Below are 13368 nucleotides of genomic sequence, written 5' to 3' on the forward strand. Positions count from 1 at the left end.
GCAGGAAACTTGCCCCTGTCTAGGAGGAAATGGCTCAGTTAGGTGGGCACAGGGCCAGCCCTTGCCAGACCCAGACTAGGCACTGGGTTCCAACTTGGGCCCGATGTTCTTGCTGGAAGGCTCCTTGTCCTCTCGGCCTCCGGTGCAGCCTTGGACCTGGTGGGGACAGGGCTGGGAGGGGATAGGACTTGGCAGTTGTTTCCTTTTTATGGACACAGGGACCACTTTCCAAACAAAAATTGGGGCCATGTGGGCTGGACAGGATTCTTTTCTTATCTATTAAATTATTTTTGTGGAAAGTCTGACAAGGGCATAAAAATTAGATCACTCTTAACTGAGGCATTTAGCAAATCTCCAGACCAAACAAAGAAAAATAGGCCTGAGGTCCAGAGGGCAGAGGAAATCCAAAAGGTATAGTCAGAAACAGCGGCATAAAGCTGGAACTTACTCTCCCACAGAGGCGGAGGAGCCCAAATCTTGGGCCTTGACCAGCATCCTTCTGAAGAGGTGGGAGACCGGAGCCCCCAGCCCCTGCGAAGATGGGTAGTAACCCTGGGGCAGCTGGGTTGCCTGTGGCCTCCCCCCTCCTGAGCCCCCTGCTTCTGTCCCACTGGGTGTCCTGCATCCCTTCCCTATTTATTGACAGTTGGACATCCACCCGGGCCAGGCTCTGGGCTGGGCTCTGGGGATGAGCAAGATACACAAGTAGCAATTGGTGCTGCAGAGAAAAGTAAAGCTGGGTAAGAGGAGAGAGTGACAGGGGACTAGGGAAGGTGTATTTGTTATCTATAGCTCTGTAACAAATGACCCCAAAATTTAGCAGCTTAAAACACCCAACATTTATTGTCTCACTTTTTCTGTGTGGGTTGGGTCCCACAGCTTGGCTGGGTCACCTGGCTGAGGCTCTCACGGGCCACAGCCATGGAGTCAGTCAACGCTCTGGTGTGATCTTAAGGCTTGACTAGGGAAAGATCCACTCCCAAGCTCCACTCATGTCGCTGTTGGCAAAATTCAGTTTCTCAAGGGCGGCTGTTCCTTTCTGGCTGTTGGCCTGGGGGCTCCCTCGGTTCCTTGCCACATGGGCCTCTCGGTAAGACAGTTCACAATGCGGTGGCCGTCTTTCCCTCAGGGCATGCAAGTGAGGGACACAGAGAAAAGGTGAGCAGAAGAGAAGTCACAGTCTTTTTTGGGACCCAGTGTAAAAAGCGACATCCCTTTGTTTTTGCTGTATTGTATTGGTTAGAATCTAGTCTCTGGGTCTAGCCCCCCTCGAGAGGAGGGGACTGCAAAAGGGCAGGGCAGAAGGTGGGGATCCTGGGGAAGTGCCTTCCACAGAGGGCCTCTTTGAAGAGGGATGAATGGACAGAGGGCCCCAGCTGAGAGAACAGCGTGGGAGGTCCTGAGGAGGCAGCAGGCTGGGACTATTTTAGGGACAGCAGGAAATTCAGTGTGGCTGGAGCATCGGAGATGATGGAGCAGCAGGAACGAGGTCACAAGGTGGGCAGGGACCAGATGACTCCTGGCCACTGCAAGGGTTAGGATTTTATTCCCCTGCCATGGGCAGCCCGTGGAGGGTTTGTTTCCACAAGGAAGTGACAGATTCGGCTTACATTTTTAAAGGATTCCTCTCCTTGCTGTGCTTGGAACAGACAGTGTCGAAACTATTCACCAGTTTGGAAGCATTTGAAATAACCCAGGTGAGATAATGAGGACTTGGACCAACGTGACAGCCGTGGAGGCCGCCAGAAATGGTTGGACTAGGAACGTAATTTGAAAAATTGAAAGGATTTCCTGATCAATTAGATGTGGGACTGAAAGGAAGAGAGGAATCTTGGGGGCTTTAAGATTTTTGACCTGAACAGCTGGGTGAAGGCGTGGGGGCCCCCCAGGGGAAGAGCAGGGCCACCTCACGCAGGTGCCGAGGGCAAGTCCAGGTGTGAGGCGAGCGACATGGTCTGGGGATCAGGGAGGCCTTGCTGGGCAAGAGCTGTTGAAACCAAATGCTGAAGGTTCAGCGGGAGTTCCCGGGCCAAGGGGCTGGTGGCGCGGCCCAGGCAGGTCTAAGGCTCCTGAGCGGCCTGAGGGACTGGGAAGGGCTGATGCGGCGGAGCTGAGAGGGTGCGGCCTGGTGGTGGGAGACCGTTATGGAGGGGCCGATCTCCCCGGGGCCACAGCAGGTGAGCCCCTGGAGGGCTGTGTGAGAGGGCCTGGCCCGCGTGGAGAGGGGGTTGTAAGGAGGAAGAGCCCGGCCAGTCCAATTTTAAGGACCCCCCCTTTAGGATAAAGAATACAAATTCATCTGAAAGTGAATTTACTGGGAATGAGAAAGAAGAGCATGACCAATGACTGTAGCCCTGGGGACCTGGGGCTGATGCAGTCGGGGACCGCGAAAATGAGAAACCGAGTCAGAAGGCGTTTAGCAGAGGGCTTAGACTTTCTCTGGAGACTAAGCACCAAGTCAGCGCTCCCCTGAGCTTTTATTAGGTTGCAACGGCAGAAGGCCAGGCATCGATTAATGATTATAGGATGTGTTTTTCATCAACCGAAACAACTGCAAGCTAAATCTTTCTTAAGAGCTCCTCTTATGCTCTGTCAAGTCATCCGGCCACGTGAGCCTCACAGAGTGTTCCTTATCGGGGCTCGCCTCTAGGGTCACGAGGACCGTTTGCAGTCCTGCCACACACCGCTCATGACTCAGACCAGATTCCAAGATGCAACGCTTATTGTTCTTTTCTCTTACATTAGTTTCGGCTACAAATCAAGCTTAAACAGTAAACGTATTGTTCTTTCTCTTAGATTAGTTTCGGCTATAGATTAAGTTTAAGCAGCAACTAAATTACAGCGAGGTTAACTGCTGGGGTATCTACAGGATCTACATTTCCCCCTTGTTTAGCTTGCATCTTTTGTAACATTAGTGAGAAGACTGCTGATTGTTGTTCAGCTCACTGATGTTTTCGGGTAGCTCTTCTCCAGACTATGCAAAACACAAACAAACATAACACAATTATTGTAAGTGTAGCAGTGGAACCACTAAAAATTGTTAAATGTTTTATCGGGTCCAAATTACTTATTCCACTTGCAATACTTTCCAGTAAATTAAAACCACTGAATATTTGTAGTTGTTCTTGGAAAGCATCAGTAATGGGCTGTTGAAGGTCTAGTATTTCTTGAGTCATATTACCATGATTTAACAGATATTTTTTTAACATGGTCCCATGGAAAATAAGTATGATTATAAGGTACAGGAGTAACACGAAACCCATTTGTATTCCAGTCACATTTCATAGAAATCTGATGTTGTAAATTAACAATTTGATCTCCTAGCATAAGAACTGCTTGCTGCAAATCAGTCAACTGCCCATTAATTTCACTGTCTATCCATCTTTGGGTGGTCCACAACTTCGAGGAATTAGAATGCTAATTATTAACAAAGTCAACAGTCTGAATACTCTGCTGAAGTGCGACCCCAGCAGTCGCGGCAGTTGCAATCATGGCTATGATGCCCAGGACGGCTGCAATGATTAATCCAATCATTCATTTAATTCTTTTCAGAAGATTGTCAATAGTATGTTGGAGAAGCATCATGCTTGAAGAATCTTGCCATTTTTGGTGTAGTTGAACTGGAAGCCAGAGACCTGTTCTAGCCTTAAGAATATAAAGACTATCTTTTGTGGAAAAAGGAACAGAGTTATTACTACAAATATAGAATGAACAATTTACACAGGAGACGGAATATTCCGACGAATTCCATGCTGTGTGACCAATCATAATTAAAAAGGGCAATCTGACACAGGCTGTAATATAATGATTCTCGTTTTTTGTACAACTCAATTATTATTTGTAACACTATCATTCAAATACGTCTTTTCCAAGCTATCAGACTCCATAAAGCTGAGGGAATTTTCCACAAGTAATATTGCAGGGGCCCTAAAGGTAAACGTGGGGCAGGAGGAGACATCCCACCTCCATGCCAATGAATGGTCTCATTAGAAGATGTGACAATGGTGTGATTAGTGACATCAATACATTTATGCCATCTCAGGCCATGCCCCTGTCCTCTGGCTGGGATGGAACCTCAAGGGCTCCAATCAATGACACTTCCAGAGGAGGTATTGAGTAAAACCCGACCTATTTCTCCTCGACAATTCATCCAGTGCGCCCATTCACTCATTTCTATAAAGATTGGCTGAGTGGAGATGGGCAAATCAGGGGGGTGATCTGTTGTGTCTTTAGTATTATTTTGTTTGTGGAATCTGAATCCTTGAAGAAGGAATAATTTTTTATTGGTATGATTTTTGACAATGGATAGCCATGCAGCTGGTTGTATTTTCAAGCAATGTTTCTCACGTCCAGTGCAAATGGGCATCCCCTCCACTCCCACTGTATAAGTAAGTCTCAATCTTCACGCCCTCCTCTCCTGGCCTTAGGGGGCCACGAGTATCATAAGGACCAGGAGTCCAATTAGAATCATTAACATATATTGGGATCCTTTCAGAGAGCCAGTGAATAACTTGATTGATAGGAGGGTTAGCAATGTAAGCCCAATATGAATAATTAGTGCCCTTGGCAGAACTTAACCCCATGGTGACCAGAGCAATCATAGCCAGAACAAATTTGAAGCGTTGCGTGCCTGTCCGCTCTGTTGTACAATCTTTTCAGCTCCCTGTGTCATTGTTTTTCAGTTGTCCCCATGTTGGGGGATTCAGTTTTTGAGGTCTTGGTAACAGAATTCGAACTCTGGATCTTCCAATAGTCATGGCTTGCACTTCATCAATGGGAGGTTCAACATCAACTCGAGGCCTTTTGTTCATTTTGGGGGTTTTATCTTTTTAGCTGAGATCCACACAGCTTCTCCGGTGTCTGTAATGACAGAAGCATATCCTTGCCCCCACCTATGAACTATCCCTGACTCCCCATTTTCCCATATCATTTTTATAAAAGACAGGCTGATTTATATCAGAGGACTTTTCTTGCACCCAATGTCTTTCGGCTGCTGATGAAACTGTATTGTTTAGATTCAAGAAATTCAGGGTAAATAATGCCTTATGTGTTCTCATATGGGGAGTTTCTGTGCCATCATATCCCCCTTTTTGTTTAAGCAACATATCTTTTAATGTGCGATTATGTCTTTCAATAATTGCTTGTCCTTGAGGGTTACATGGAATCCCACTAATATGTTTGATATTCCATTGAGAAATAAACTTTTGTAATTTCACAGGAAGATAATTAGAGGCAGTATCTGTTTTAATTTTAGCTGGCAATCCCATAACATTAAAAGCCTCAAGTAAATGTTGAATCACATTATCAGCCTTTTCTCCTGATAGTGCAGAAGCCCATCTAAAACCAGAATACGTATCAATTGAGCAATGAACAAAAGATAATTTTCTGAATTCTGGAAAATGTGTGACATCCATTTGCCATAATCCATCAGGGTGTAATCCTCTTGGATTAATCCCTGGAGTGTAAGGTTTACTTTGGATTTGAGTACACTGAGGGCATTGGTCAATGATACCTTGAGCCTGTTCTCCAGTGAGGTGAAACTCAACTTGTAAACCTTTCCCGTTAACATGAGTTTGTTCACGCCACGCTTTGGCAGACAACAGGGGTCCGACAAGTAACTTATCAATATGTTCGTTAGCTTTGATCACTGGTCCAGGGAGGGAGGTATGAGCTCGGGTATGAGTAATATAAAGAATATTATGTCTTTCATATAATAATTGTTGCAAAGTATAAAATAATTGATACGATTCAGTGCTGTCATCAAATAGAGTAACAGAGTAAATATGTTTTACTGTATATTCAACATATTGCGAGTCAGTAACAATATTAAGGGGATTTGTAACATCTTGCAGTAACATAGTAACAGCATATAATTCAATTTTTTGTACTGAGCGATAAGAAGTTTGGATGATTTTTGTAGTTTTCCCACTATATCCTGCTTTACCTTCCTTGTTAGCATCTGTATAATAAGTATCAGCTTTTGGGATAGGATGAGTTTTAATAATGTCAGTACTACAAATCTATTGAGTTTTTTAAAGAAATCGAATACATTTGTCTTTTGGAAAGTGATTATTAATAGTTCCTATATAATTGGGAAAGGCTATTTGCCAGTTATCATTCAATTTCCAGTTGTCAGCTATTTGGGTGTTAGTAAGGGGAACAACAATTTGGAAGGGTCTTGTGCAATCAAGGCATGCAATCATAAACACCCAATTAGCTGACAAATTTTATCTATATAAGTTAATAGTTTTTTTGATGCCTTATGTGGTAAGAACATCCATTCTAAGATTTTTCCTTTTTGCCATAAAATACCAGTAGGGGAATGTTTGGAGGGGAGCACTAAACAACTCAACATCGTGTTGTGTGTCAATATGATCTGAATAACTATTTCTCATATATTCTTTTATCCACTCTAATCTCTTCTCAGCTTGAGGTGACAACTGTCTAGGACTGTTTAATTCAGACTTCCCAGTTAGCATATTAAATACATGCTTGAGTGAATATGTTGGAATTCCTAATGAAGGGCAAAGCCAATTAATATTACCTAAGAGCTTCTGAAAATCATTTAAAGTCCTCAGACTATCTCTCCTAAGTCGAATTTTTTTTGTGGAAGAATTTTTGTTCTTTTAATTATACTTCCTAAATAATTACACAGAGTCTATCCTGTACCTTCTCAGAAGCAGTAAGACCATAAGCTGTTAATTCTATAACCGCTTGTTCATAAAGAGTTTGTAGACTAGGCAAATTTTTATGAGTTATTAAAATATCATCCATATAATGAATAATTAAGGTATCAGGAAATTTTTTCTTCAATTTCTTTAAAGGTTGATTAATAAAATATTAGCATAATGTAGGGCTCTTTAACATTCCTTGAGGCAAAATTTTCCATTGATATTGAGCAGTAGGTTTATAAGTATTGGGAGATGGAATAGGAAAAAGCAAATCTCTCACAATCAGAAGGTTGGAATGGAATGCTGGAAAAGCAGTCTTAAATTAATTATTTTAATATTCCAATCTAAGGGAATCATACCGGGTTGTGGTAGTCTAGTCCAGGTTGTAGAGGATCCATAGGTTGAATAACAGCATTTATTTTTCTTAGATCAGTCACCATTCTCCATTTTCCTGACTTTTTCTTAGTGACAAAAACAGAAGAATTCCATGGACTATGAGATTCTTTTATATGTCCAGCAGACAGCTGTTCTTGAATTAGTTGTTCTAATGCTTAAAGCTTCTCCATTGTTAAAGGCCACTGTTCTACCCATATTGGTTTATCAGTTAACCATTTTAGGGGAAGGGCCAAGCTATGAACAGTGGCCTCTCTCATAAATTTGGATAACCAATGCCTGATCCATCTAATTTGGGTTGAGGGATTATATTGGTTAAGACATCTTGTTGGTTTTTTCCTAAACCATTTCTAAAATCGTATCCCATCTGAGCCATAATATTTCGAGACTGTGGTGAAATGGTTGGTATATTTATAGTTGCCCCCCATTGGGACAATAAATCCCAACCCCAAAGATTAACCTGTATAGGTGCAGCAAAAGGTTGCAACATAGCCTTTTGTTCTTCAGGCCCAATCATTGATAAGTTGACACACTTTGGAAAATCTCTGTAAGTGTTCTTATTTCTGTAAATGTAGTGGACACAGAAGTTAAAGGCCATGCAGAAGGCCAAGACTCTTGAGATATTACAGACACATCAGCTCCTGTATTTACCAGTCCCTTAAAGGGCACATTATTTATATAAACATTCATCTCAGGCCGATCATCATTAACATGAGTCTGCCAATATATCTTTCTACCAGGACTGCCGAATCCACCTTGTCTTTGAATGGGGTCAGATTTTCCCTGTATGTAAGGCAACAGCAGGAGTTGTGCAATTCTTTGTCCTGCCTTTAACAATACTAGTTTATTGGTACTCATTATAATCTGAATTTTGCCTTCATAATCACTGTCTATAACTCCCAAATGAATGTGAATTCCTTGACTGGTAAAACTACTTCTGCCAATTAATAATCCAACAGTATTTTTTGGAAATGCCAGTTGATATTTTAACAATGCTGGCTTTAGGTAGTAAACGTAAATTATCTAAAATGGGAATATCTAATGCAGCGCTTCCTCCTGTGGCCAAGTAAGGTCATTGATTGAAGGGTGGCATGATCTTTGCTGTGGCTGACTGAGTATTGTTGAATGCTATTGCTTTTCTTGGGGCCCTGAACTGGGCCCATATTCCAGTTTCCCTGTTTCCCTAAAGGTTGCCCATCTTTATCCCACCTTGACCTGTATTCATTAGCCCAATGTTTCCCTTTTTTACATCGAGGACATACACTGGGGGGAGGTTTCTTTTCTTCTTCCCTTCTTATCAGTCTGTTTTTTCAGCAATCTTTTAGAAGATGACCTAATTTACCACAATTATAACACTTGGTTTTATTTTGTTTTAATGTATCTCTTAAGAGCCGTAGCCAGTAGATGAGCTTTATAAGGCTCACTTCCCACCTCCAAACAAGCTTTAATATACTCATCTAGAGGGGCATTTTGGGCTTTTAAAGGCCAGAGGATCTTTTGACATTCTACATTAGCGTTTTTTAAAGAAAGCGTTTGCATTAAAAGATCTTGGAGATCTGGTTGGGAAACTGTTTTTTGAATTGCTTCTTTTAGTCTCAATAAAAAGGCCACATAAGGTTCACCTTGGGACTGAATAACTTTAACGTAAGACTTAGCAGTCTTTCCGGGTGGTTTAATTTTATTCCAAGCACGGATGCAACACAAATGGACTTGTACAGTAGCCTCATCAGGGTATTGTAATTGAGCTCTAACTCCTAACCAATCTCCCTTACCAGTTAATTGTTCTAAAGTTATTGGTAATTGATTAGCCTGATTTCTCCTTGCCGCCTGCTCTGCTGTCTCTTCTCTCCACCACATCTTAAATTCCAAAACTGTTCTAGCTAACATATCCCAGCCATAGGGGATGAAGCGGGGTTCCTGTGCTAATTCTTGTGACATCCCTTTAACATAATTAGATTGTATCCCATACACAGTCACTGCTTGTTTTAAGTCCTTTATAACTTTAAAGGATAAGGGAGTATATTCAAACTGCTGATATCCCTGAGGATATTGATCATTAGCAGGCATTTGTTGTGCAGCAACAGGAAATGCAGAAGCTTTGACAGGCAGTGAGAAACATCAATATCTCCCTCTTTTCTTGCATTTAAAATGGATTGGGGTATTACTGAAATTTGAGGAGTGGGAATAATTAACAGAGGCGAAATTCCTGATACTGAGGCATAGGAGGGGCTGTAGGAACAAGCCCCCTTTTTCTGTTATCAAGTCTTTGCAGGATAGATGTGGTTATCACCTTCCTTAGTTAAGAGAGATGCAACTCTGCCTTTTTAAAGGGGTTAGTGTCGAAGTTAGTGATTCTGGTAATGTTGTCAAGGTAAGCGATTTGTTTTTCAGTAGAATGCTGAGAATTATCATTTAAAGATGGAGTTTCTGTACACAGCTGAGAAAAGAGATATGTTCCCCCTGCTGGTGAGCTCCGCGGAGAGCTCTTAAAACCTGTCTCCAGACTTTTAGGTTCAATATAACTTTAACTTGCAGATGAAACCAATAACAATGTTTATTAACCAATTCGAACAACTGTCTACCATAGTTGATTTTTTAACTTCAACCCCGGAGCTTTTAAGCAAGGTGTGCAATAAGGGACCACACTGTTGTTGAGCGGTCTGGGAATTTCCCATGTCTCTGCAAAATAACGCCGAAAGTTTCACTTACCTCCGGGCGTAAGTGAATCCTTTCGGTTCTGACCGGCCTGAAGTCAGTCGAAGTCTGTCACTTTCGAGCCCCACGTTGGGCGCCAGATGTTGCAGTCAGGGGTCACGAAAATGAGAAACCGAGTCAGAAGGCGTTTTAAGCAGAGGGCTTAGACTTTCTCTGGAGACTAAGCACCAAGTCAGCGCTCCCCTGAGCTTTTATTAGGTTGCAGCAGCAGAAGGCCAGGCATCGATTAATGATTATAGGATGTGTTTTTCATCAACCTAAACAACTGCAAGCTAAATATTTTTTAAGAGCTCCTCTTATGCTCTGTCAAGTCATCCGGCCACGTGAGCCTCACAGAGTGTTCCTTATCGGGGCTCGCCTCGAGGGTCATGAGGACCATTTGCAGTCCTGCCACACACCGCTCATGACTCAGACCAGATTCCAAGATGCAACGCTTATTGTTCTTTTCTCTTAGATTAGTTTCGGCTACAAATCAAGCTTAAACAGTAAACGTATTGTTCTTTCTCTTAGATTAGTTTCAGCTACAGATTAAGCAGGACACTAAATTACAGCAAGGTTAACTGCTGGGGTATCTACAGTATCTACATGGGTCCATCCTGACATTTCTCTGGGCACTTGACAGAAAAGCTTCCTGAGTGTAACCTGCTGCCTCCCCTCCTAGAACACTCCATAGCTCCAAGCAAACCTCTGCCCTCACAGGGCCTGAGCCAGTGACAGGCCTGAGTGTAAATTTAAGGTCACAGTAAGCTCACCTCCAGCTAGGAAAGAAGCAGGGAGGCCAGCCGGGGGTAAAGAGGGGACCTAGGGATTGGGGGTGCCGGGGTAGGTGCTGCCAAGAGTAGAGGCTCCCAGTGGGGATGGGAGCTCGAGGAGGGGGGTGGGATCGGTGAGGGGACAGTGGCTGGGCCTGGCAAGCAGCCAAGGGCTTGGGGAGGCTCTGGGACCCTCCACAGTGAGTGGTGCCAGGATTTACTACTTCCTATCCTCAGAAGGGGCTCTGACCTTCAAGGCCTGGGTCAAAGAGGGGCCCTCCCAGCCCACTGAGCCTCAAGCCCCCTCCACTACCCACTCCACACTTCTCCCCCGCGACTCTGGAGCCCGTGGGATTTGCTAAGCAGATAGCCCATCCGTGGGAATCAGCAGGCCAACAGAGCCAGGCCCCTGGACAGGGAGGGGCTTAAGACCCAGACCCTGTTGTCACAGCCAGGCCTGCAAGGCCAGACCCTACCTGGCCCAGGTGGACACAGGCTTGGGGCCTGAGAGTGAGGGACTCTGTGTGGCTATAACACGGCCCGGTTGGTTCCACTCTTGGTTTCTGAACATTTCCCACGAACTTGGCTGGTTTAGTAAAGGGGCTAGACACCTGAGTTCGAATGAAGCTCACTTAGCAATGCATGTGACCTGGAGCAAATTACTCTCTGTGCTTCAGTGTCCCCACTTTTTGAGAGGAAGGAACAAGAGGAGGTAGGGCACTTAGCCACAGGCTGACGGTGGCCTTTAGCGGCCCAGCCCTGGGACTGCAGCTCAGGCTCAGCCACGCCTCTCTGATGCGAAGGGTCAACGGACACATCTGGGTGAGGGGAGGAGGCCCTGACTCAGGCAGCAGAGGCAGGAACCGGTCTCAGGGGAAGAAGGGAAGGAAGAGGTTCCTGCCTCCCCCATCTGGCACACCAGACTGCTCCCCAGGTGGACAAGATGCGCTCATGTTCACCTGCAAAGAGCTGTGACTACAGCAGCCCCTTATTGAGCAATTATAACTCCGCGCTCTGCGTTTTCTGGCATTATCTCTCCCCAGTCTCCAGAACAACCTTGTAAAAGTTGATTGTTGTTTCCTCTGTCTCCCCAGAAAATTGAAGGTTCTGAGAGATTAAGTAACTTGCTCAATGTCACAAAGCTAATCAGTGGGAGAGCAAAGATCCACATTCGAGTGTGTCTGACTCCATAGCCCCAGCTATAAACAGCTCAGTATCTTTTACTACTAATCACATGATTTGCATATGTAGCTCCTTAAGATCCCCTGCTCATAAGTTTTTTAGGAATGAGTTTTTTAGGAAGGAGCAGAAGCTCCCCCCACATTACAAGAGGCCATTGAGACTCAGAGAGAAGTGATTTGCCCAAGGTAGCAGGCTGTCAAGTGGCAAAGCTGGAATCACTCACAGACACTGATGTTACTCATACGTGTGTTTGCCCCGCACCTGCCCCTGCTGCAGTGGGGGGGGACTCCCACTTCTCTGTACTGCCCCCTGCCCAGCCCCCAGCACAGGACCTACACACAATAGGTGCTGAGTGTTGAGCTGACCGGATTCCGAATGGGCAGAGCCAAAGATGGAGGGAGGGACAGGGGCAGAGTCAGGCCTGGGAGGCCCAGGTGGGATTCTGAGGCTGTTTGCCAAGGAGAGGAACCGCCCCCACCCCCCACCCCCGCCACCAACCCAGATGTCCAACTTCATGCAGCTGCACATTTGGGCACCCCCAAGCTGGGGCTGACAGTTCTGCTCTGACCTGGCCCAAGTGGAATCTGTCAAAGCGAAAAAGAAACTAGACAGACAAATGATTCTCTTCCTTGAGGTTTCTGGTCCCCTAGGTGCTGTGGCTCAGGAAAACTTCTCCTTGTTCTCAGATCTCATTGCAGAGTGAAGGACCATAGGAACAGAGATTTCTGGAAACCAAGTAAGGGTAATGTGTGACCAGCCAGCGCTCCCATGGGCCCCGGGGGTACCCTTTCAGGGCCTCTGTCTCCAGCAGTTCTGCAAGGGAAAGCATTCACATCCCTGTTTGTGGGCATCCAGTCCAGCTCCCCTATCTAACAGGTGAGGAAATGGAACCTGGGAGAGGGAAGGAACTTGTCCAAGGTCACCGCCAGCACCAGAGAGCTGGGAGTTAAGCCCAAGTCTGAACTCAGAGCCTATGTACCCCCCTTCCCTCCGGAATATCCTCCCATTTTTCTCATGACTGTATCTTCCTCGTTTCAGCTTAAATGTCACCCTCCCCCCCCCCAAAGAGGCCTTCCCCTGCACCCCTACTTCTGTCTCAGCCTCTGTGCATTTCTTCACAGCACACCTCACCATTGGTAATTATTATATGACTTTGAGTGACGTGTCAGTCTCCCTCACCTCCCCATGAGTCCCGTGGGGACAAGGATTGATTGTGTCTGACTTGATTCCTGTGAGCTCTTTGACGGGTGCCTGGTACACAGTCGGTGCCTAACCAATGTTTGTTGGATCAAAGCTCCCTTCTGTGGGCAGGAGGTGCCATGCCTGTCTCCCAGACTGGATGGCAGCAACTTTCCCCACTGCCCCGGATCTTGCCCACAAAACTTTCCCCTACCCTTTCCCTGCCACCCAGGGTCACAGCTGCCACAACCCTAACAGAAGGTTGAGCCCCTTTGCTAATTGCTCAGAAGAAAGCTGGTTGGAGGCCGGCAGGGCAGGAGAAGGGGAGCAGGGCCTCTGAGCTGGCAAAGGGCGTGTGTTCTGTCCAGCCCACTTCCTGGGTTTCCACTGCGGGAAGCTTGGCACCTGCTGGAGGTGACACTGACACCACCGCTGGCGCTGGTGTGGGAGACCCTTGGCCAGGACGTTACCCTCCA

The 13368-nt window shown here is 45.5% G+C and overlaps 1 long non-coding RNA gene across 2 annotated transcripts; it reads right to left on the reverse strand.

The window, feature by feature from the left end:
• Positions 1-1740: 1740 nt before the first annotated feature.
• LOC118968605 (uncharacterized) lies at positions 1741-12007 on the reverse strand. 2 transcript variants are annotated; one of them, XR_005056334.2, is made up of 3 exons: positions 9774-12007; positions 7031-7132; positions 1741-2974 (listed from the first exon to the last, which is right to left on the reverse strand). It is a non-coding gene; the product is annotated as an uncharacterized lncRNA (long non-coding RNA). The 2 variants fall into 2 exon arrangements; XR_012130008.1 differs by having other exon boundaries at positions 1741-4860.
• Between the last annotated feature and the right edge of the window lie 1361 nt (positions 12008-13368).

The sequence above is a fragment of the Manis javanica genome, chromosome 4 (genome assembly GCF_040802235.1).
Source record: "Manis javanica isolate MJ-LG chromosome 4, MJ_LKY, whole genome shotgun sequence".
Classification (NCBI taxonomy): Eukaryota; Metazoa; Chordata; class Mammalia; order Pholidota; family Manidae; genus Manis; species Manis javanica.